This window comes from Canis aureus, chromosome 21 (assembly GCF_053574225.1).
Source record: "Canis aureus isolate CA01 chromosome 21, VMU_Caureus_v.1.0, whole genome shotgun sequence".
In the NCBI taxonomy this organism is placed as follows: Eukaryota; Metazoa; Chordata; class Mammalia; order Carnivora; family Canidae; genus Canis; species Canis aureus.
Window position 1 is genome coordinate 9,921,323 of NC_135631.1, and position 25,336 is coordinate 9,946,658.

The window sequence follows — 25,336 nt, forward strand, 5'->3', positions numbered from 1 at the left end:
TGACTGTGAACAGAAGTAAAATAAACAATAGGAAAAGACCCACGAAAGATTTGGAGCTAGAAGTGTCTCTAACATCACTACTAATAATCCTCAGATTGTGATGTGCAAGAACTTAAGGAACCAGGTGGAGAAATTTGGCAGAAAACTAGAAATTATGAAAAAGAATCTAATGGGATTTCCACAAAAGAAATCCCCTCAGTGGTGTTTTGATGGATCTAACAGCAAATTAGATGCAGCTCAAATGAGAATTCTTAAACTGGAAGAAAGACAAAATGACTTTTAAAAAACACAGAAAGGAACAGAAGAGCTATACAGGACATAATGGAAATATCTCACATGTAATTGGACTTTGGAAGGAAAGAGTGGCTAGAACCCAAACACTATGTCAAAGACATCATGGCTGAGACTTTGCAAAATGGACCCAAGCACCAAGTCACAGATTAAAGAAGCCCTATAAGCTCCGAAACAAAAACAAAAACCCCACAGCTAGACATATTACAGGTACTAAGGACAGAGAAAATCTTAAAGAGGGCCAAGTAAGAAAGATAAATTACCTGAATGGAAGCAACAAGTAAACTGTCAGCCACCTTCTCAGCAGAAATACTAACAAAACCCACAAAAGATGGAGTGATTCCATCGAAGACTGAAAACAAAATCTACGGACCTAGGATTCTATACTCATTGAAAATATAAAATATCCTTTAAAAATAAAGCAAAAAACTCAATGACAAGAAAACACATAACCTGATTTAAAAATGAGCAAGAGACCTGAATAAACATTTCTCAAAAGGAAACATACAGATGGCCAACAGATAATGAAAAGCTCCTGGGCATCACTCATCACCAGGGAAATGCACATCAAAGCCACATTGAGCTATCACATTGCACCTGCCAGAATGACTAAGAATATAAAAGACAAGAAACAACAGGTATTCATCAGAAAGGATGTGGAGGAAAGGAACCTTCACGCACTGTTGGTGGGAATGCAAACTGGTGCAACCACTATGGAAAATAGTATGGAGGGTCCTCAAAAAAGTGTAAAAATAGCAATACCATGTGATCCCCAATTCTACTTCTGAGAATTTACCCAAGGGAAATAAAAACAGGATTTCAGGGAGATCAACACCCATGTTCATTGCAGCATTATTCACAACAGCCAAGAGATGGAAACAACCTAACTCTCCAATGGCAGATGAATGCATGAAGAACATGTGGCACATGCATACAGTGGAATATTATTTGGGTTTTAAAAAAAGAAAGCAGTCCTTCTACTTGTGACAAGATGGATGAACCTGGAGGATATTATGCTCAGTGAAATGAGTCAGACCCAGAACAACAAACACTATCTAATCCCACTGAGATGTGGTATCTAACAAAGTCAGTGTTATAGAAACAGAGTTGAATCCTACAGTGTCGACTACAGTAGGCAAATATACAATCAAAATGATGATATGTAAGAAACTTTAAAAATATGACCCCTGGTCAATAAAAATAACAGTTAATTGAAATAGATTCCCAAATGACTCCAAGTTTGGATTTAGCATTCTTTAAGCAGCTATTATAAATATGTTCAAGATTTAAAGGATAGTCTTAATACATGAACATAAAGGAAAATGTTGAAGAGGAATTAAGATTGTATAGAACCAAACAGAAATTCTAGAACTCCAAAGAACAATGCAGAAATGAAAAATTTACTGAATGGCCTTACTGGCAGTATGACTACAGAAGACAGTATCCGTGTAGTCAAAGACAGACCAGCAACAATCATCGAGAGAGAGAGAGAGAGAGATCCAGTGACCTATCAGAACATATCAAATAGTTTAGTGTAAGTGTAATTGGACTCCCCAAGAGCAAATAGAGTGAGAAAGTCACAGAAATAAATATTTAAAGAAAACTGGATGAAAATTTCACCAATTTGACAAAAAACATTGACTTTTAAGTTGAAGATCAGTCAGGATATTTAAAAAGAAAATCATATCTAATGATACATTACCTACCAGGGCTAACAGTACAGATTATGTCTGATTGCTCACCTAGAACAATGCAGGCCAGGAGACAATGGAACGATATTTAAAAAAAAAAAAAGATTTTTATTTATTTATTCATGAGAGACACACAGAGACAGAGACATAGGCAGAGAGAGGAGCAGGCTCCTCGCAAGGAGCCTGATGTGGGACTCAATCCCAGGACCCCGGGGTCATGATCTGAGCTGAAGGCAGACACTCAACCACTGAGCTACCCAGGTGCCCCTGGAATGACATATTTGAAGTGCTTTGATATACACACACCTGTCAACCAGAATTCTGTATCTGGGGAAAGAAGCCTCAAAAATGGGAGTGAAATAAGAGCTTTTAGATAAAAGGTGAGAGGATTTATTGCCAGCAGACCTGCATGAGGAGAAATACTAGATGATCCTCAAGGATAAAGAAAAATGACACTAGAGAGAATCTCAGTGATCCACCTGATGAAGACTAGTTGTTGCTTAGGGATGGATTGGGAGGGAGAAACAGACACTAAAAGGATGTGAAGACATTTGAGGGTCTAATGTATATCAAAAGTTAGCAAATTGTACACTTTAAATATTCACAGTGTAATGTACAGTAATAAAGCTCTCTTTTAAAAGCTCAGGAAGTTTTATAATGGTAAGCTCAGGAGATCTGTAAAAGTGTTTTCTGACTCTGAAAATGTTGTACAGGACTTGACTGGTGAAAACCAGTGAGTAAATAATTAATTACAAGGTACAACCAGATATTCAGGGCAGCTTAGTCATGGTAGCCCCAAGCTGGAAACAACTCAAATGTCCATCAACTGTTGACGGAACAAATAAATCTGCCATAATCGAGTCCAATAATGACAACAGATCTACCACTGAAACACACACCAACACGGGTGAATCCTGCAGACATTATTTTGAGTGAAGGAAGCCAGATGAAAATTAATACCTATGAAATTAGAGCAAACAAAACTCATTTATTGTTGACAGAAGTCAGATCAGTGGTTGCCTGGAACAGACACACGGGAACTCGAGGGTAGGCAGTACAATGTGGATTAACTGCAAAGGGACATAAGCCGATTTCTTGGAGAAATGGAAATGTTGTATATCCTAGTAGAGTCAGAGTTCAGTGAGTGTGCCTATTTTAAACCAAATCATGCTCCACAGACTTAAAGTCTGTGTATGCGATTGTATTTAACTATATCTCAACAAAGTTGGCGAAGTGCATCCCCACAAACAGTGAAAACATTATGTATGAAGCTGGAGAGCATCTGTTATTCAGATCTAAATGGCTCCTGAAACTCAGTAAGGAAAGAGCAGGTAATCCTACTGAAAATTCAGTAAGTGACCTGAACTGGCACATCACAAAATAACATTTCCAAATTTCATAATTATATTAAAAATGTGCTATTGACAGTCGGGGAAATGTGAATTGCAAGTATAATAATATGACACTCCCTACGTGGGTGATAATATAAAACTGAAAATGCCACATGCTAGGAAGGATGTGGGGCCTCAGAGGCCCTCCTACGCTGCTGCAGTATATCCATTTGTGCAAAAACAGAGGGTGATATTGTTGAAACTGCCACTTGAGTACATCAAAACTTATCAAATATTGATAAGTTCATATATACATGTGCCTATGTGCATATGTACATATATATACACTTATATATGCATGCATACATATACACAGATGCAATGCATGCACATACATATACAACACATGCATACAAGTGCATACATATGTACTGTGTGTACATATATGCACGTGTGCATGCATATATGCATGTGCATGCAGATTCATATATACACGTGCCTATATAAATGTACATGCATATACATATACATGCAGGCACACATATTCTGCATGTACAGCACACGTACACATGCATTAGCACATATGTATGCAAATGTGTGTATGCATCCATCCATACCCACACATTCCCACACACATGTACATATATGCCTCTGTGTGTGCACACATACTATATGCACACATGTACACAATGGATATGCAACCATATACATGTGCACGCACATGCTTATGCACACACATACATGTACACACGTGCATGCATATATACATGCACACACACATGCATACACACATCACGTATCAGAGATATATGCTGGCTCATTTGCATCCTTCATAATGTATGCCTCTGTAACTCACTCACTTTCATTGCCTTGGAGTACTCATTGTGTAACTATCCACATTTATTTATCCACTCTACTATTGATGGATATTGGACGATTACCAAGATTTTGGCAAAGATGGTACTGGGATGGTATCAGAATAATATGCATCGGGACAGCCTGGGTAGCTCAGCGGTTTAGCACTGCTTTCGTCCCAGGGTATGATCCTAGAGACCGGGGATTGAGTCCCGCGTCAGGCTCCCTGCATGGAGCCTGTTTCTTTCTCTGCTTGTGTCTCTGCCTCTCTCTCTCCTTGTGTCTCTCATGAATAAATAAATAAAATCTTAAAAAAAGAATAATATGTATCAATGGCTAGCAGTTACTAGGTAAGCAAGAAGAGGTTATGGTTGCACGGGGATTCTGAGACATTTCTGGAGTGCCAACCATGTCCCGTGACTTGACCTGAGTGAGGATTGCATGACAGTTTCCTCTACAACCCTTTGTTGAACTGCATACATGTGGATTATGCATTCTTCTTCATACTTCACCATATGAATGGATGAGTGCATGATGGATGAAGGTACATCTATTGTTTGCATCCTCAATATTCTAAAGATGCCTGTTATCCCCAAAAGGACCTAGAGATTAAATGCAGTTTGGATCAAAATTCTCACTGACGTTTTGTGGGAATTGATAAACTAATATCTATGAAGAAATGTAAAGGGCTAGGAGGACCAAAACTCTGGAAGAATGAAAAGTCAGGAGAATGTCCCCAAGCAGACATCAGAGCACACAACTAAGATAGTATGGTATTGGCATGCACATTGAATGAATACCAATCAGAAGGGGGTAGAATGGAACTCCAGAGGCCAGGCCATGCGTATTTGAACAGTAGACATAGGGTGATGCTGGCGCTACAGGACAATCACTCTAGCACGTGGTGCTGGGACAAGAGGGTATGCATGTGGATGAAAAATATGCAAACCATTTATGTAGGTCAATGTCCCCAACATTTAAGAAAGACTATGGGAGAATATTTTCACGACCTAAGGCAAGAAAAGCTTTACTTAAACTAAATTTGAAAGGAGAATATAATCGGTTTATTTTACTACATTTAAATCTAGTTAACTCTCTAAGTTCCACTCTAAGTATCCAGACATCATAAAAAGGGGTTTAAGGAAAAGCCACAAATTGGACAATGTGTTTGGAACACACTTAAAAGCAAAAAAGTAGTGCCCAGAATAAATGGTCAACTCTCGCAAATCGGTAAGGAAACAGAAGAAATAACGCAATAGAGAATGGGCAAACTATTTAAACAGCCATTCTGCAAGCACGGAAATTCAAATGGCCATTAAATGCCTAAAAAAGATATTCCCCTCATGTGTAATCAGGGAATGCAGATTAAACTTGCTCTCATCAGTAGACATCTCTCCAAAGAAGACACACACGTGGCCAACAAGCACGTGGAAAGATGCTCAGCCCGGTCAGCCATCAGGAATGCGCAAATCAGAGCCTCCATGAAGAGCACATTGCACCTGCCAGGATGGTTATAATCAAGAAGGAAAACAGCACAAGTGCTGATGAGGGTGGGGAGGAATGGGAGGCCTCGAACACGGCTGCTGGAGACACAAAGCAGTGCAGCCGCCGTGGGAAACAGTCTCATGGACCTTCAGAGGTTAAACATGGTGCTACTGTATGACTCAGAAGTTTCCGTCCTAGGGGTCTACCCAAGGCAAATGAAAGTGTACCTCCACACAAAGACATGCACACGAATGTTCACAGCTGTGTTGCTCACCAAAACCACTGAGTGCAAACACCCGAATGTCCATCAACTGATGAAAGGAAAACAGAATGTTTTGCATGTGCATGATGGTGCATTATTTGGCCACTGAAGGAAATAAAGCCCTGACACACACTACGGCTTAGGTGAATCTTGAAACCCTGTGCTCAGTGAATGAAGCCAGTCACCAAAGACTGGCATTGTTTGATTCCCCCTCCCTCTTGTACAGAAAGTCCAGAATAGCCAGTATGTAAACACGAAAGTAGGTGAGTGGTTGCCGGGGGCTGCAGCGATGTTGGGGGTAGCAGCCAAGGGGTACGGGATCTCTTGTGGGGTACCGAAATGTTCATGGTTGCACAAGCCTGTGAATATATGAAACTCCCTGAATTGTGCATTGTATGGCATCTGGACTAAACCTCAGTAAAGCTGCATGAAAAAAATCATGCCAATCTACCATTACTCCATTCCAGATAGGTAAAGACGTAAATGCCTGGTGGAACCAAGCTCCACGTGGGGTGCAGAGGGTCAAGAGCTCTTGCCCTCTGCCACCACAATGGGAACTGGCGCAGTGGTTTGAAAAACAGCTGGGCATCACCCAGAAATGTGAAGACGCACCACCCAGATCAGGATACAGAACAATGCTGTCACCAGCCTCCTGAGGGTGATCAACCCTCCCACCCTTAATGCCTGTTGGCCCTGACCTAATCCTGATCCCCGTCGCTGGTCCCTTACAGAACATCCTGACACATCAGAGACGCACCCACGTGGCTGCGGGGTCGGTGGCCTGCTCCCTGCTGCTGCCGGTGTGCGTACATCTCCAGGTGTGTATCCGTTCCCACATTGAAGTTCATTGGGATTGTTTACAGCATTTCGTGATTATGTCGAATGCTGCTTTCAGCGTAGGCTCTGGGGCTGTTTGGGTGAGCATCCTCTGAAAGCTAGGAGCCCTTTCATGGCTTCAGCTGTCGTTTCCAGCCAGGCTCCTGGATTTCCTCCTGCACACGTGTGGTTTAGGGGTCAGGGACCCTGGATCTGGAGTGAGTAAATGCAGATTGTTCCCCTCTCTGCGGCTCTCTCCTACCTGGTGTTTCCTCTCTCACCCCAAACTCTGCCCTCAGACACTTGAGTTCACCAAGATAGAGACCCTCAGGACCAGAGGCCCCCAGGCCTTGCCCTTCTGTTGAATCCCATCAGGCTTCTGCCTGCTTATGGTTCTCCCAAGTTCCTTTAGGAAGTCAGAAGATACACAGTCTGTCTATGGAGAGCTAGTCTGGTTGAAGCTACTTGCAATTTCTGGGGCCAGGTTGCATGGAGGCCTTAACGATACAGTTGACAAGCCCGATCTAACACACCCATGTAGTACTCTGTATCCGATGGTTAGAGAATCACCATACTCCACAGGCATACATTTGTGACAGGTGATGACAGGTGAGCCCACTGAGTCAGTCTCATGTATCTCACTAAATCTGCATCACAGTGACCCCAGTCTCTGATCATATTACAAGCCAGTTAGAAAAACAAAACCAGAGCATCTAAAAGGCATTTTTGAGCCTGGAAAAAAAAAAGAGATTCTAAAATAGCTGGAGAGCAAAGAATAACTTATAATGGAAATTAGATAGAGCTCAGCACAAAGCAATTATAACAACAGAAAACGCTATGAAAGAGCCTCAGTCATGTGGCCAGCGCTGTGCTGTGCTCAGAAAACTGGGCACTCTCCGCTGGAAAGGACTGAGATCACCGGGCTGGTAACTGTGCGTATGAAGGAGAAGACAGCAAATAACCACCCTCCCAGAATTTGAGGGAAACATTTTTAAAAACATAGTAGGAACCAATGACATTGAAAACAAAGATGTATCAGAAGTGCTCACAAGACCCGAGGGGGATGGGGGAGAGATGGAGAGAGGATAAACCTACAACATCCCCAGAGACAAATACAGGTGCATCCAAAATTTTACAAAATCACAAAAGAATGCTATCAACAACTGCATACACACTAATTTGAAATTGCATTTGGGATGAACAACCTTCCAGAAAAAGAACATTAAACCGATTCAAAAACAATAAGACCCAAATGTACCTACAGCTTGGAAGATGTGACATCAGAGGTAGAACACACCATAAAGAGGAAAGAAAATCAAAGAACAGAGGTCCCAACCTCACAACAGGGCCTCTGGTGAGGACAAAAACGAGTAGGTTTTACCATCCCTTTTATGAGTCTAGTGTAACTTCAATACCAAAACCAGATGAGAACTGTCAAGAAAGAACTACAAGCCAATCTTATTTTAAATGCAAAAATCCTAAGTGAAATGTCAGCAAATCATGTTCCGGAAACGTGTAACAAACTCCCCGACCAATGTGGGTTTATTCCAGGAGTGTGGGAATGATGACGTTAAAGACAGCAGTAATGGAAGGTCGTGTCCAAAAGGGGATTCAGAATATTAATTCTTCCAGTCCATGAGCATGGAATATTTTTCCATCTCTTTGTGTCTTCCTCAATTTCTTTCAGAAGTGTTCTGTAGTTTTTAGGGTATAGATCCTTTACCTCTTTGGTTAGGTTTATTCCTAGGTATCTTATGCTTTTGGGTGCAATTGTAAAGGGGATTGACTCCTTAATTTCTCTTTCTTCAGTCTCATTGTTAGTGTATAGAAATGCCACTGACTTCTGGGCATTGATTTTGTATCCTGCCACGCTGCCAAATTGCTGTATGAGTTCTAGCAATCTTGGGGTGGAGGCTTTTGGGTTTTCTATGTAGAATATCATGTCATCGGTGAAGAGGGAGAGTTTGACTTCTTCTTTGCCAATTTGAATGCCTTTTATTTCTTTTTGTTGTCTGCTAAGGCTAGAACTTCTAGTACTATGTTGAATAGCAGTGTCAATGTTACCCAGGGCAATTTACATGTTTAAAGCAATCCCTATCAAAATACCATGGACTTTCTTCAGAGAGTTGGAACAAATTATTTTAAGATTTGTGTGGAATCAGAAAACACCCCGAATAGCCAGAGGAATTTTAAAAAAGAAAACCATATCTGGGGGCATCACAATGCCAGATTTCAGGTTGTACTACAGAGCTGTGGTCATCAAGACATGTGGTACTGGCACAAAAACAGACACATAAATCAGTGGAACAGAATAGAGGATCCAGAAGTGGACCCTCAACTTTATGGTCAACTAATATTCGACAAAGGAGGAAAGACTATCCACTGGAAAAAAAAGACAGTCTCTTCAATAAATGGTGCTGGGGAAATTGGACATCCACATGCAGAAGAATGAAACTAGACCACTCTCTTGCACCATACACAAAGATAAACTCAAAATGGATGAAAGACCTAATTGTGAGACAAGATTCCATCAAAATCCTAGAGGAGAACACAGGCAACACCCTTTTTGAACTCGGCCACAGTAATTTTTGCAAGATTCATCCATGAAGGCAAGAGAAATAAAAGCAAAAATGAACTATTGGGACTTCATCAAGATAAGAAGCTTTTGCACTGCAAAAGGGACAGTCAACAAAACTCAAAGACAACCTACAGAATGGGAGAAGATATTTGCAAATGACGTATCAGATAAAGGGCTAGTTTCCAAGATCTATAAAGAAGTTATTAAACTCAACAGCAAAGAAACAAACAATCCAGTCATGAAATGGGCAAAAGACATGAACAGAAATCTCACAGGGGAAGACATAGACATGGCCAACATGCACATGAGGAACATGAGGAAATGCTCCACATCACTTGTCATCAGGGAAATACAAATCAAAACCACAATGAGATCCCACCTCACACCAGTGAGAATGGGGAAAATTAACAAGGCAGGAAACCACAAATGTTGGAGAGGATGCGGAGAAAGGGGAACCCTCCTGCACTGTTGGTGGGAATGTGAACTGGTGCAGCCACTCTGGAAAACTGTGTGGAGGTTCCTCAAAGAGTTAAAAATAGACCTGCCCTACGACCCAGCAATTGCACTGCTGGGCATTTACCCCAAAGATACAGATGCAGTGAAATGCCAGGACACCTGCACCCCAATGTTTATAGCAGCAATGTCCCCAGTAGCCAAACTGTGGAAAGAGCCTCGGTGCCATCGAAAGATGAATGGATGAAGAAGCTGTGGTCTATGTATACGATGGGACATTGCTCAGCCATTAGAAACGACAAATACCCACCATTTGCTTCGACGTGGATGGAACTGGAGGGTATTATGCTGAGTGAAGTAAGTCAGTCGGAGAAGGACAAACATTATATGTTCTCATTCATTTGGGGAATATAAATAATAGGGAAAGGGAATATAAGGGAAGGGAGAATAAACGTGTGGGAAATATCAGAAAGGGAGACAGAACATGAGAGACTCCTAACTCTGGGAAACGAACTAGGGGTAGTGGAAGGGGAGGAGGGCGGGGGGATGGGGTGACTGGGTGACGGGCACTGAGGTGGGCACTTGACAGGATGAGCACTGGGTGTTATGCTATATGTTGGCAAATTGAACACCAATAAAAAATAAATTTATAAAAATTTTTAAAAAGACAAAAAAACAAAAAAGGGGATTCAGAATGATGCCTGATGTCTCGTTTGCGGGGGGGTAGGAGTCTGCTCGCCGAGCTGTCAGAGGGACCGGGTTTCGGCAGTGAGCTTCCATTCCTGGGAGAAAGACAACACAAAGCAAACCAGCAGATGGGGATACCTGCCCTGAATACAAGTACAACACCCCTACGCTGTCACACAGCGTCCACCTCTGCCAGGGGCCCTGGCTCTTAGCAGCTACTGGTTCAGAGCAACACCTGCTATGGGGGGTTGGGGGTTGGGCAAGGTCTGTTTTCTCTGTCTCTACGTGCCTCTCTCTCTCTCTCCAGTTACAAATACAAGGTAATTCCTGACAACACTGCTCTTTCATACACATTTTAGGACCAGCTTGTCTGGTCTCGTGGGAAACTCTTAAAATTGAGCAGAATTAGGCAGGTTGCAGATGAGTCTGCAGACAGTTAACCCCTCCTAGTGCGAAGTCTTCATCATTGGGAATGTGGGTTCCGTCCCTCTGCTAATTAATTTCCTTTCAATCTCCTGACACGTTGTTTATAATCATCTCCACAAATGCCATAAACATGCCCGTTAGGTACCCTTTTTGTTACTATTGTAAATGATGTATGTAATTTTTAAGTGTATTTTCAGATGCCCTTAGGTGGTAGAAAGGCATTTCATTTTTGTGGTTGTTGTATATTGGTCTTTTATCTAGGAATCTTGCTAAATTCTCTCATTTTGTTTTTTCCCCCTGTACATTCTCTGGGTGTCAGTAGTAATATCCTCTGAAAATGCTAACAAATTTCTTCTATCCTTTCACATCCTAATCCTTTTTCTCCCTTCCTTATTGATCTGGTTCGTCTGTAGACTGGCAAGGCTTTCTGCCAATGCTGAGGAACAGACGGTGACAGTAGGTATTCTTGTTATATCCTTATTTTGAAAGGGATATTTTTAATATTTGTCATATAGTATTTGCCATAGATTTCTGGTGACTGTTACCAAGTTAAAGAAATTCCTCTTGGTTTCTTTTTTTTTTTAAGATTTTATTTGTTTATTCATGAGAGACACAGAGAGAGAGGCAGAGACACAGGCAGAGGGAGAAGCAGGCTCCCTGCGGGGAGCCCGATGTAGGACTCGATCCCAGGACCCTAGGATCACAACCTAAGCCAAAGGCAGACACTAATCACTGAGCCACCCGGGTGCCCCAATTCCCTTCAGTTTCTGATTGGTTATGATATTCATTAAAAAAAAATAATGATTAGATGTTGAATTTTATAAGGAAAATTTCCACAGCCTGTAAGATGATTATACAGTTTTCCTTCTTTTTCTGTTAATGGATTTTCTTGAAACACGTTTAGAATTCAATGTATTGCTTTTGACTAAGTAATATGTTCACATGACTCTAAACTTAAAGGAGTATACGGTCAAAACTCCCAATGGCCCGTTTTCCCTGGCCACCTCCGCATACCCCCTTCCTCCTAGAAGACTCCTATGTCCCCAAGTTCATTTGTGTCCAACCTGAGAAACTCTGTACAGTAAAGGAACATTTTAAAAACATTATTCAGATTCCTCTTTTCTATGCATACTGTACTAATTATTCTGTGCCATATTTTTTGGTTTTGCTTAACAAGTGTCTCAGAGATCATTGCCCAGAGTATATATAGGGATGCTTATTCTTATTTCTAGTGTAGCCACATGGTGCTCCAATGCACAGGTGGTCCATACATACCTAACCAGCCCTTCAGGGATGGACGTCCAGGCCTGGTGGACCCCCACTAGGGTGCGTGGTGTGCACTGATGCCTCTGTACATGCTCTGTCTGCATGTGTGCAAGGACATCTGTGTGACAAACCCTGGATGAGAACTGCTGTGTAAAGGTTATGTACGTCTGAAATTCACCACATTTTATCAAATTCTCTTCGCAGAGGTTGTTTTGATTTATATTCCCTCCAGCCAAGCACCTTGGACCTCTTACCCCATTCTCTTGTTGAACAAACCTGTGTGCATGTTAAAGGCTTTGTTTTGTTCTCATCTGATAAGAGATTGATGGTATCTCTGTGTTCTCATCCACATTTCTTTTTTTGTCTTCATACATTTCAGCCAACTATATTTCCTTTCCTCTGAATTTATGCTTATCTTGGTTATCAATGTTTCCATTGGAATCTTTTTAAGAAAATTATTTATAGGAGCTCCTCATACATTAGGGAAATGAAACTTTTGTGATCGTAACTCATTCTGGGTTTGTCAGTGCCCTTTTGACTTTGCCTATTTAGGGTTTTACCTACTGAAACACTTAACAATTCTTTAACTTAATCAGACATAAAAGAAAAAAATGTAGGGAGCCAAGTTCATGAGTCTTTCAGGGTTTTGGCTTCTGGGTTTAGTGTCACCCTTGGAAAGCCTGTCCCCACTCTGAGATGCTAAAGTGACAAACATAAAAAATAATAATGAGGACGATGATGGCTAACTCACATCTAGTGACTCATCTGGGCCAGACCATTTATTCCGGGAGGTAATTCTGCCATTATTCATCGAGCAGATGAGGAATGGGAGGCACCGAGTCGTGACTTTCACAGGCTCACAGAGGTCATGCCTGGCCCAGCCAGGGTTGGGACCCGGACCCTCCACCTCCAGAGACTTCTCATCCACTCAGTGACACTGCCACCCACTGTCTGCTGTGCTCCTTGTAGAGTTCCACTACTATTAAACCATCCATCTATCTGGGATCTGTGCTTGTGGACGTGAGGCACACATTCCTCCCCTGGCTGTGAAATAATGGTCACATTGCCACTTCTTTCAACACTCCATCTTCCTCTAATATGAAATGCCTCATGACCTCAGCCTCCACCTTGTCTCTCCTTTGGTTGTGCTCTGTCCGCAGGGAGCTCAGTGATTCCCGTGGCCTTAAATTCCATGGATCCACAGACCTCATCCCAGACCTCTTGCCTGAATTCCTGAAGCCAACTCTCAGCTTCATGGTGTGGGTGCCCCTCCCTCAAGCCCCACGTGCTCCCACCCCAGCCTTCTCCTTCCTCTGATGTCCGCAGCTCCCTTGGGGGACTTGCCAAGTCATACACCTTAACCGCTCCTTGCCTCATACCCCACTCAGCATCCATCAGCAAAACCTGTTCTCACTCAAAACATACAAAATATATCGAAACAGTTATCAGCAGCTGTGCCTTATTTCCCTCCAAAGCTCCAAGCAGGGTCTGGTAGAAACTCCCACCACCAGCTCCCGGCAGGCCATGTCTCTGTATTGAATGACATTCCAGAGACAGGAAGGTCCCTGTGACCAGGTCACAGTGCCACTTGGGTTGAAAGCAGGAGCCCCTGAAGTCCTGCTCTGGTTCTAGAGATTTCAAACTAATTCAGATCTAGTGCTCAAAGGCAGAGATGTGACCCCGCACACACTCATCTTCCAGTAGGCTCAAGGGTGTCTTGGGTCTATGTTGAGGGGATGAATTAGGAGGTGAACTTGAGGCCCAGGAAGGCAACACTTGCATCAGGGCTGGCTACTGGCAGGTTAAAACGCCTCTGAGCACAAAGGGAATGCATGGATGCCCCCTCCCCTTCCTGCTTATCAGAAACACACTATCATCTGCTGGCACAATTTGCCTTCTATTTAGTCCATAAAAATTCATCTCTGTAGTCTTTTGCAACAAATCTCAATTAGATCCCAACACAGAACCAAGCAAAAATTGGCTTCACCACTCTAGAAATAGTTGTGGCCTACATGTCAAAACCTCCTAAGGAAATAAAAAGGAGAAGAGAAACAGAGTGGCTGAGATAAAGCAGCAGGAACCAGGTTCACCCTCCATCATGAAACAAAGAAGCAAAAGTCCTAAAATATGGGAGAGGGGGATGTTTCTCAAGTATGGGATGCCTGGCAATTGCAGGCAATTGCCTCTTGAGTGAGGCAAGCAGCATGTGAGATCAGGAGTTGCACCAGCCACCTACCTGGAGAGAACTTTCAGACCATGATGGTGGTGTGAGTGGAGCCTGACAGCAGGAGTCAAGGGAGGTCAAGACCCCTAGAGTTTACAGGAAAAGACCAGGAGGAGGGAGAGAAAACCCAGAGACCAAGTTTTCAGCTATGATGGGGGCATGGACTTGGGGAAACCACCCAAAGTGAGGAAAGGACCATCCAAAAGAAGATGAAAGTACAATCGTCAGAGCTCACACAGTGCCAGGAATAGCCAGTGCCCTCCCCAGCCAGAGCAGATACACCTCAGAGCTGACAGGGACCTGGGTGGAGTGCCTAGAAAGATTTTGCCTCAGCAGCAGGACAGGATGAGCACTAGACTAACGCTGTTCTGGTTCTGTCCAACAAGGCTTTTGATTAGGACCCAAGAGGACCAAATACAACTGCATCTTAGAAGAAAGCTCAGGAATGTTTGTAAGAGAACAAAAATATGTAGCACCCAACAACACAAAACCCACAAGACCTGGCATCCAATCAAAAATTACCAGAATGCAAACAAGCGGGAAAATATCAGGAAAAAAAATCAATCTCTAGAAACAGATTCAAATGACAAAGTGAAGAAATTTATACATAGAATATTAAAACATTTATTGTAATTATGTCCTATATGTTTGGGAAGGTAAAGGAACATATAAACATATTAAAGAGATAGGAAAGTTAAGAAAAGAAGACCCCTCTTTGGAGGTGGAAGAAGGCAAAGTACAGTCTAAGACAAAAACGAGAGCAAATGAGAAAATGTTGGATTAGTAAACTATCCACATGAAACTTAGAGAGAAAATAGACTAAAAAAATGAGTAGAGCATCAGTGATCTTTGAGACACCTCTAAGCAGGATAATGAATTGCATGTTATATTGCATAAAATTGAAACCCAAAAGGACAGGAAACAAAAAAAATATTTGAAGAAATATTAACTGGAAGTTCTCTAAATAAATCCACAGATTCAAAAATTTAAATGAATCCAGGCACAATAAACATGGGTAAATGACACCAAGGCACATAAATTAAAATTGCTTAAAACCAACAAAAGGAAAATTTTAAAGACATCTGTAGAAAAATGACAAGTTACATATCAAGGAATAGAATAAGAATGACAGTAGGCAGTGTCAGAGACAATGCAATTTAGAATATAGTAGTACAGCCATCTTTAAAGCTCTTAAAGGAGAAAATGAAAATCTGAATTTCTAGTTTCATCAAGAATTCCTTCAAAAATGAAGACAAAGAAGATACTTTTTTTCAGACATAGAAGAACTGAAAGGGAGGGTCCTGGGTGGCTCAGTGGTTAAGCATCTGCCTCCGGCTCAAGGCATGATCCTGGGGTCCTGGGATCAAGTCCTGTATCAGGCTCTCTGCAGGGAGTCGGCTTCTCCCTCTGTGTCTCTGCCTCTCTCTGTGTCTCTTATGAATAAATAAATAAAATCTTAAAAAGAAAAGGACTGAAAGGATGAATAACCAGCTGATGTGCATAAAAGAAAATTCTTGAAAGAAGTCCTTTGGGCAGAAGGAAAATGACCCCTGATGGAAACCTGGACCTACACAAAGCAGTGAAGAGTACCAGAAATTATATATATGGAGGTAAAGAATTATTCTATTGAAAAATGTCTTTACAAGATAATTGGCCTTTCAAAGTAAAAATTGCAACAATGTGTTGTGAGGTTTATAATGCAATCTAAGTAAAATGTATGACAACACTAGCACTGAGGCCAGGAAGGGCAGACAAATAGAAGTAGCTACTGTGAAGCTTCTACACTGTGCAGGAAGTAGCATAGTATTGCCTGAAGGTGTAGAGTAGTAAGTTAAAGAGACACATTTAAGTCTTGAATTGACCAGCAAAATAACAAAACAAGGAGTTACAGCTAAGAAGCTGTCAAAGGAAATAAAATGGAATCATTAAAATACTCAACTGGAAAAAGAAGAGGGAAAAAAAGAACAAAAACCTATGGGATAAAGAGAAAACCAATAGCAGGATGATGGATTTAAATCCAACCTTATCAATGATCACATTAAATATAAATGGTCTAAAATCCCAATTAAAAAGGCAGAAGTTGTCAGATTGGATTTAAAAAATAAAAGCAAGACTCAGCTGTATGCTACATTTAAGAAAGTTGCGTAAAATGTTAAGACACAAATAGATTAAAAGTAAATAGATAGGAATATATATATACCATGCTAATATTCATCAAAAGAAAAGAGAGCTGTTTATATTAACTTCAGGCAGGGGCACCTGAGTGGTTCAGTTGGTTAAGTGTCCAACTCTTGATTTTAGGTCCCATAATGAGCTCAAGGTCATGAGATCAAGCCCCACATCAGGCTCCACACTCAGTGCAGAGTCAGCTTGAGATTCTCTCTCTCCCCCTACTCCTCCCGCTGCTTGTGCTCGCTCTCTCTCTTTCTCTCTCTCTCTCAAAAAAATAAATAAAATCTTTTAAAAATATTTTTTAAAGCTTCAGACAAAGTACATATTGAGCAAAGCATACTCCCAGGCATTAAAAGGTTATTTCATAATGACAAGTGGGTCTATTCATCAAGAGAATATAATATTCTTAAATGTTAATGTACCTAATAACAGTGCTTTAAAATACATAAAAGAAAAACTATTGGCACCAAAAGAAGAAATAGACAAATCAACAACTATGTGAGGAGGTATGACAGAGGAACTAAGCAGAAAGTCAGGAAGGCAGTGAAGAGGCGATCACCACTGCCAATCCAACCGACATAACTGACATCTATAAAATATCCCACCCTGAAAACAGCAGAACTCACATTCTTTTCAAGTACACATGAAACATTTACCAAGATAAACCATATTTGGGATCATAAAACTATTCTTAATAAACTTAAAAGGATTCAAATCATACAGAGTGAGGCCACAATAGAATTGAATTCTAAATGCCAAAGAGAACAGTATGTGGAAAATCCCTAAATCCGTGTGTGATGGGTGGAATTCTAAGATGAACTCATGACCTGTGTCCTCCAGTGTGACTCCTGTGATGAATTTCATGTTAAATGGACAAAGGGAGGGGCACCTGTGTGGCTCAGTGGTTGAGCATCTGCCTTTGGCTCAGGGCATGATCCGGGGTCCTGGGATGGAATCCCACATTGGGCTCCCCACAGGGAGCCTGCTTCTCCCTCTGCCTGTGTCTCTGCCTCTCTCTCTGTGTCTCTAATGAATAAATAAAATCTTTTTTAAAAAATGGACAAAGGGATTTTTGCATATGTGATTAAGGTTACTGCTCAGTTGACTTTAAGATAAGAAGATTATTAGGGTGGGCCCCACCTCATCAGAGTTCCAAGCAGGAGATCTGAAGCACAAAAGAGAAGAGATTGGTCATTATGGAGCAAAGGAGCAAGAACCTGACAGGAGCTGTGGGGAGCTGAGAATAGTGCCAAGCCTGTGGCCAGTCGGGAGGCACAGTCTTCAGTTCTCCAACGGCAAGGGCCTGAGTCTGGCCAGCGACAGGCATGAGTGGAGAGGACCCTTGGCTCCAGGTGGGGGCACAGGCCACCAGTACCCTAATTTCAAGGGTGCCCTGCCCAATCCTGGGCCACAGGACTGGATAAAGATAAGGGGTGTGGTTTGAAGCCACCATATGTGTAATAGGTCGTGTTGCAACAGAAAAGGCAAGCAGTACAGAAATTAAGTAACATGCATCAGAGAACTCAAAAGGAAAATTAGAAAGTGTTTCAAATGGATTGAAAATGGAAACACAACATAAAAGTTCATTGGCTTTGGGAGGCCTGGGTGGCTCAGCATTGAGCATCTAGGTCGTGATCTGGGGGTCTAGGGATCAAATCCCACATCAGGCTCCCAGTGAGGAGCCTGCTTCTCCTTCTGCCTCTGTCTCTGCCTCCTCTCTTTCTCTGTGTCTCTCATGAATAAATAACTAAAATCTTTAAAAAAATTCATTGGCTTTAACATGGATGGACCTAGAAGGTATAGTCCTGAGTGGAATAAGTCAGAAAAGGGGAAATGCCATATGATTTGACTCATATGTAGAATCTAAGAAACAAAACAAATGAGCAAAGAGGCAAGAGATAGGGGAGGGGATGAGGGACAGGGAACAGAAGAGGTGGGGGATGGAGGAGGGAATGAGGGATGGGGAGAGGGAGACGGGGGCGGGGGACGGGACTGGAATGAGGTGTGCACTCATCGTGACAAGCACTGAGGAGTGATGCATGAAATCGGTGATTCACTATATTGTGCACCTGAGACTAATAAGCACTGTATGTTAACTATACTGGAATTTTTTAAAAATGAATTAATTTTCAAAAAATTCATTAGTTTTGGCTTAAGTCATATGAGAAAAGATGAGAGTTCCCCCAACTCAATGACCTCAGCCTCCCCTTGAAGAAATCAGAGAAAAAGAAAAATGAAGAAAGGAAGCAACCAATGTGAAAGCAGAAGTCTACGAAACAGGAAACAGAAAATCAGTGAAGCCAAAGCTGTTCTTTTTAGAAGATTAAACAATTTAATCAAGCTCATCAGATTGATCCAAAAACAGTGGGAGCAGACAAGACCGTCAGCACCTGGAGAGACACCTTGGCCGGCAGCACAGATGCAGCTAAAAAACACAGAGTAAGGAGAGAGGAGGATGACTGCCTTCCAGCCGTTCCACCTTGGGCAGAGATGAGCAGACCCGCAGTCGGCCCGAGCAGGTGCACAAGCCCGCTCACCTCCAACCGACCTGAGAAATTGAAATCGTAGTTTAAAGCCTTGTGTCGAAGGACGTTCCAGCAACAGACATCTTTGTGGAGGATTGTACTGAACATTTAAGACAAAGTAACATGCATCCCACAGAAACTATTCCAGGAATTTGAAGAGAAGAAAGCTCTGATCCCATCGCCAGGCACAGATGGGCATTATAAGAAAAGAAACGACAGGCCACCAATGGAAATGCACAAATCCTTTTTTTTTTTAAGAATTTATTTATTCACGAAAGACACACAGAAAGAGGCAGAGCCATAGGCAGAGGGAGAAGCAGGCTCCTCGCAGGAACCCCGATGTGAGACTGATCCTAGGACCCCTGGATCATGACCTGAGCCAAAGGCAGACGCTCCACCATTGAGCCACCCAGGCGTCCCTGAAATGCACAAATTCTTAACAAACGTTTAGGCAATCAAATCCCAAAATACATAAAACGGGTTATGTGACCAAGTGGGGCTTATGCCAGGCTGTCTTAACATTTGAAAATGAAGGAATTTAGTTCATCATATTAACAAACAGACTAAAAGATGAAAAAGCATATGATCATCTTCAAAAGTGCAGGAAAAGCATTTTGCGAAGCCTGCCCTCCATTCCTGATACAGGTTACCAGAAGACAGGGGCTAAAAGGGGAAGTCCCACCGCCTGATGACAGCATGCATGAAAAACCCAACAGATGACCCTGTGCTGAGTGTGGCAGGACGGAGCGCTCTCTCCAGCAGCCAGGAGACAGGGCGGGTGCCAGCTCTCACCCCTGCCGTCCCACGAGGTCCTCGAGGCTTCCTGGTGTAACCAGGGAAAGGAAGACAGGGCATCCGGGGCAGAGAAGAAAGAAATCGTGTCCTCCTTATCTGAGGAACACATGATCATCTGTGTAGAGACCCTACAAAATGTGTGAGTCACTGGAACCCACCGGTGAGTTCAGTGGGGTTGTAGGTTAGATGGTCAGCACACAAACCTCAGCCGTATTTCTCATACTAGAAATGAACATTTTGAAACCGAGGTTCTCAGATGCCTTTTACAAAAGAATAGGAAGTAGAAAACATTTGTAGGTAAGTTTGACAGAAGTCTGGGACTTGTACTCTGAAAACCGTAAAAGACTATAAGAATGGAGAAGCCCTACCAAACGGGCACAAACAGAGTCCAGGGACAGAAAGGCGCCCCTGGGACCGAGGTGCCAGCTCCTCCCAAACTGAGGTAGAGTTAACACAATCTGAATCAAAACCCCAGCAGAATTTGGGGGGTTTTGTAGAAGGTAACAAGCTGATTCCAGACTTTATATAAAAACGCAAGGATGTAAGGTAGCTAAAATCACTCTGAAGAAGGACACTGGGGACTCAGTGATCTGACTTGGAGCCTTGTAAAAGGCCAGCCCGCGGGGTTCCGGGCAGCATCAGAACTGGACCCACACACGTGAGTCGACTGGTGTTCCTCCAAGTTGCCAAAGCAAACCCCTGGAGAAGGGATCACTTTTTAAACAGAAGGTGTTAGGGGTGCTTGGGTGGCTCGGTGGTTGAGTATCTGCCTTCAGCTCAGGATGTGACTCCGGGGTCCTGGGATCGAGTCCCATTTTGTTTTTTTTGTTTTTTTGGTTTTTTGTTTTGTTTTGTTTTGTTTTGTTTTGTTTTGTTTTTGAAAGCAGATTTGTAAGTGGCCAATGAGCAGCAGAAAAGATGCTGAAATTCACACATCGTTTGGGAAACGCAAAAGAAATCCACAGGCCACGGAACTCCTGTTAGAGCCACTGACTTTGAAACCAGGGCCCCCGCAGGTGCTGGGGTGGGGGTGCGTGGAGCAGCGGAGTACCCCACACACCCCGGTGTGAGTCCAGAGCAGGGCCAGCACTTTGCAGACACCAAGTGGATGTCTTTAAAAATTCCCCACCTCTCCCACACGACCCAGGGGTCCCCGATGTCCGACAGGACAGTCAAAAGCGTGCACCCCCCACCAAGCCTGGCATGTGGCAGGTCATGGTACATGCGTGTTCTGGGATGTTACCCGTCAGTGAAAAGTACTGTGCCAGTGATAGTGGTGGGAGTATCAGCGCCCCAAAGACGTGCATGCCCGAACCCCGGGAATTGCGTCCAGTTTCTCCTACCCGGCAAAGAGGAAGCAAGGTTGCAGATGGAATGACGGTCGCTGGGCAGCTGACCCTGAAACAGGGAGATTACCCCGGATTATCTGGGTGAGCGCCGTAATCACAGGGTGCTTAGGCGGGAGGGATGCCACGGGACCACTGGCCGCCGTTGCTGGCTCCAAGGATGGAAGTGGGCCACGTGCCAAGGAATGTGGGGCCTCAAGTGGCCAGAAGGGACCAGCGGCCAGGGTGTCTTTGGAGCCTCCTAGGGGAGCAGGACCCAGTGACACCCGGATTTTGGCCCCTGTGAGACCCAGTCAGGTTTCTGACCCCCAGGTTTGTGAAGTAATATGTTGTTCTGAGGCCCTGAGTGTGAGCTCATGTGTCACGGCGGCAATAGTAAGCTGACAGCGATAAGGTCAGGGATATGGACACATCACAGTCGTCATTCTAGGTGCAAGAAGCCTGACAGCAAAGATGGGCTAGTGCTGTCTGATGACACCCACACCAGCCAGGAAGCACCAGACGGTGGGGGAGGGAGGAGGCCAGAGGGAGAGGGTTGATGCGTGGCTCACTGGGGACCAGTGGGGGCCTCAGGGTGCTCACCTCCACCCACCCTGGCCCTGGAGGTGCATCCCTGAGCGCAGCTATGGGTCAACTAACTTGATGAGTGATTAGACTGACTTTAAAGAAGAGGATTACATTCAGGTCAAAGGGGCGTCAAATGCAGTGGTGCAAGAGGTGCAGGTGCCACAAGCCTGGTGTTGGGTGGTTCAAAGGAAATGTGCTGTCGATCTGGGCTGGCCCCCCCATGTCAGGGGCTGGGGGGCTTCTCTGCATAGGGGGGCAGTACCTCAGGACAGGAGATGGCCCCGGGTGGGCGTCCCTCAGGGAAAGGCTGCAGGTGAGGCAGTGGCCAGGCTCAGCAGGGGTGAAGTGCACAGGGGGCAGGGCCCTGGGGGGAGCCACATAGATCTGGGTCCTGCTTCCAGGGACACCAGGGACCATGGTGAGACCAGAAGCACCGGCCCCGGGAGTGTCGGGGGCTGGGGAGCAACACCCTGCGACGGGCACTGCCTGGAGGGGAGACCACTCTGTGTGCCCCCTTGGTGGTCGTGGGGCTCAGGCTCAGCAGCCAGGCCCCCGGGCAGCCCTCCTGATTCTGGTATCAGATGGTGGCCATGCCTCGGTCTCCCCACTGTGAAGCGAGCCTCTCACCGAGGAGGGGGGTGCGGAAGCGGTGCTCCGCTCTGGTGAACTCAATATGTGTGCAAAGTGGTCTCCCCGGCAAGTCGGGGACCAGCCTGCGAGAGGGACAAGGAGCCTGACCCCCTTCCCCAGCCAGCCTGGGGACAAGCAGACTTTCACTGTGAAAACGGCGGGGAGGAGCAGGGCCAGGCAGTCGGGACTGTGGGTCACCTCCACAAGGACCATGGCCAACGTCCAGGCTCAAAACAATGCCTGCCACCACCTCACAGTCAGAGCAGGGAGTCCAACGTGGGTGTCACTGGGCTAAAATTGGGGCAGCCCCCCTGGAGGCTCTGGAGCAGGACCGGGGCAGGCCTTGGGCAGCTTCTGGAGGCACTGCCCTGGTGGCATGTGGCCCGTCCCCGACACGGGCAGCAGCCAACTGTCCTCCGACCCTCCCTCTCTCTGGCCCTCCTGCCTCCCTCTCATCAGGACCCTCTGATCATGGTTAGGGGACCCCCCAAACCACCCAGGATGATCCCCTGGCTCATGGTCCCTCACTCAAGTACAGCCGCTAAGTCCTTCCGTCCTATGGAGCCATGTCCTCACGGTTCTGGGGATTAGGGTGTTATGCTAGTCAGGGTTCTCCTATCAGCTGTCTGCCTGTCATTCTGTCTACCTACCATCTGATGAGGAATCGGGTCCCAGGATTATGGAGGCTGGTGCATGCCAAGAGCTCCTGTGGGCAAGCGAGTTCTAGTCCAAAGGTGGGAGGAGTTCCCTCTTCCCCAGGGGAGGCTCAGTCTTTTGCTCTATTCGGACCTTCAACTGAACAGGCCAGGCCCACCCACCCTGTGGGAAACCATGGGCATCACTCGGTCCACCAATTCACGTGTCAAAATCTCATCCAGAAACACCTACATAGACACACCCAGAATCGTGTTTGACCAAATGTCTGGGGTCCCCGTGGCCCAGGCCAGTTGACACATAAAATTGACCCTTACAGACATGGGTATCTCTTGGGGCAGGGGGGAGGTGCACTATTCATCCCAGCACAAGGACAGAGGGACTGGGCGTCAGGAAGGGACAGAGCAGGGCAAGTGGACTGGGGGTCAGGGATAGGGTGAAGCAGTGCTCTTGCTCTGTTCCCCATGGGGCCTGGACCACACTGGCTGCCGGGTAGGTCCTGGGACCTTCCATGGTGTAGGGGGGTGGGGAGGAGGAGGGAGGTCAGAGGTCCCAGCAGGTGGGGGACAGGCAGCAGTGGTCTGCACGGGGAGGGGGGGAGCCTGCAGCGAGGCCCATGGGCTGTGGTCACTTGGAGGGGCTTTCAGGAGCCTCCGTGCAGCAGAAAGGCACAGGCCCGTGGGCAGGGGGCCGGCGTGGCCCAGAGAGGGGCTGCCTCCCCAGGTGGTGCTACAGGGTGAGCATCGGACAGAGCAGGTGGAGCCCAGGGCTGGGGGGAAGACCAGCTCCCCCACTGCACCCCCACCCCCACCCCAGAGAGCAGACGCTGCCCCACCCGGGAAGGAAGGAAGTTGCTGGCTGAGCCTGCTGACCACGGGAAGGCCTCTCATCACATGCTCCGAGGTCAGCAGGGCCCAGTGGGGCCTTTCCAGCTGCCCCGTGCCAGGCGCCCCAGGACCCCGCAGCCATCGCGGTGACCTGTCTCCTTCTGACTCTGTCTTCCCTTGCTGGGCTCTCCCTGGGGACCCTCCTCCCTGTGTCACCACTACATCCCTGCAGGCTGGTCCTTCCAGAGACGAGCCATTGCCCCCACCCCACCTCCAACTCAGGGTCAGAGGCCTCTGGCCCCCTTCCTGTTGGCTCACCCCCACCTCCTCTGCTCACTTTGGGGCCTTCACACTTGCTGTCCTGTCCCTTGGCTTGGACGCTTGTCCCTAGTGGTCAGGAGGCTCACTTTCTCCCTGGGCCATCACCCTAACCTCCCACCTAAGCTGTGATAGGCCCCCGGCCAGAGCCCTGTGCCCCTCCCTCGATTGTTCCTACACCTGCTGCCCCTCCTGACTTTGTACATCCATCACTCATGCCCACGGCCCCACACCCCCAGGCCATTGACTCCTGGAGGGCAGGGCTTGGGTTAGGCCCCCTCATCGCACACCCCCAGCACCCACATGGTTCCACACAGGTACCTCCCTGGTGGGGCTGCTCCATCCCTGGGCCCCCCTGCAGACACTGTGAAACTCCTGAGGGGAGACCCCACACACAAGCCAGCCTACATAGAGAAGAAGGAGCAGGTACTCCCCAGGGATCCCCCAGAGGCCTCTGCCCAGGGCCTGGGCCTCACCCTGCCCTCCTTTGAGAGCTCTGAGTAGGGACACTGTCCTCGAGGCTCAGATCAGTGAGTGGAGGGCTGAGGCCAAGGGAGGGTCAGCACCCCCACAGGCGTTGCCTATAAACAGACTCAGCCCCTTACTTCAGCACTTGAGGCTTCTCACCACACCCCTTGACCTTCCTGTCTTGCCTCCAAATCTGCAGCCCCCCACCATCCATGCCAAGCCAGGAGGGGCTGCACAGAAGTCACCTGCCCCCTCACTGGGGCCCCACCCAGGTACCCTTCCTCCGGGGTCTCCACTCACCAGCCAAACCCCTTCCACCCTCAGCTGCCCTTCACAACCTCCCTGGCCTCAAGCAGGGTCCCCACACTTCTCCCATGCTCCGTGGCTCCTCCCTTCAGCCGGAGGCCAGACACGCACCTGGGGAGCAGGGGTGCAAGAGCATGTGGCTCCGGGGAGCAGCATGTAGGCTGGTCTGTGCAGGGGGCCGTCAAGGTCCTTCCCTGTCTTGGGGTCGGTCCTGGGGGGTCCCACGGTTGTCCCTGTGCTTAAGGGGCAGCTGTGGCTCCCGGCAGGACATGCTTCCACGGGGGTCTTTGCCTGAGTTAGGAGGTGAGCTGGAAAGAGGAGCATCATCGGTTAGAAAATACAGAGAGAGGTCAGAAGGAGGTG

General features: G+C 45.8%; 1 long non-coding RNA gene across 4 annotated transcripts; it reads right to left on the reverse strand.

Moving 5' to 3' along the window:
• Positions 1 to 10,025: 10,025 nt before the first annotated feature.
• Positions 10,026 to 25,062, reverse strand: LOC144292505 (uncharacterized). Of its 4 annotated transcripts, none has more exons than XR_013359881.1 (4): positions 24,219 to 25,057; positions 23,051 to 23,219; positions 21,201 to 21,255; positions 10,026 to 10,544 (listed from the first exon to the last, which is right to left on the reverse strand). It is a non-coding gene; the product is annotated as an uncharacterized LOC144292505 (long non-coding RNA). The 4 variants fall into 4 exon arrangements; XR_013359882.1 differs by lacking the exon at positions 10,026 to 10,544 and adding an exon at positions 18,887 to 19,481 and having other exon boundaries at positions 24,219 to 25,059; XR_013359880.1 differs by lacking the exon at positions 10,026 to 10,544 and having other exon boundaries at positions 19,483 to 21,255; positions 23,051 to 23,284; positions 24,219 to 25,062.
• Positions 25,063 to 25,336: the final 274 nt, after the last annotated feature.